Raw genomic sequence first — 237 nt, 5'->3', positions numbered from 1 at the left:
ACACACTCAGAGCCCAGAGGTGGGCATGGAACAGCTCGAAACAGGCCCTCCCTCTCCTTTCTTTCTTTATTTCTTTCCCTCCCTCCTTCTGTCCGTTCGTTCCCTCCCTCCTTTTCCCTACTTCCTGTCTCTCCTCTATCGATGCGTATCTGATGCTCTCTCTCTGTACCTGGACTGGTGTCTGTCTCTCTCTCTCTCTCACCCTCCCTGGAGGGGGTGCACCTGACAGGTCCCCTA

This window comes from Heptranchias perlo, unplaced genomic scaffold, assembly GCF_035084215.1.
Source record: "Heptranchias perlo isolate sHepPer1 unplaced genomic scaffold, sHepPer1.hap1 HAP1_SCAFFOLD_1142, whole genome shotgun sequence".
Classification (NCBI taxonomy): Eukaryota; Metazoa; Chordata; class Chondrichthyes; order Hexanchiformes; family Hexanchidae; genus Heptranchias; species Heptranchias perlo.
This window is presented reverse-complemented; position numbering follows the sequence as displayed.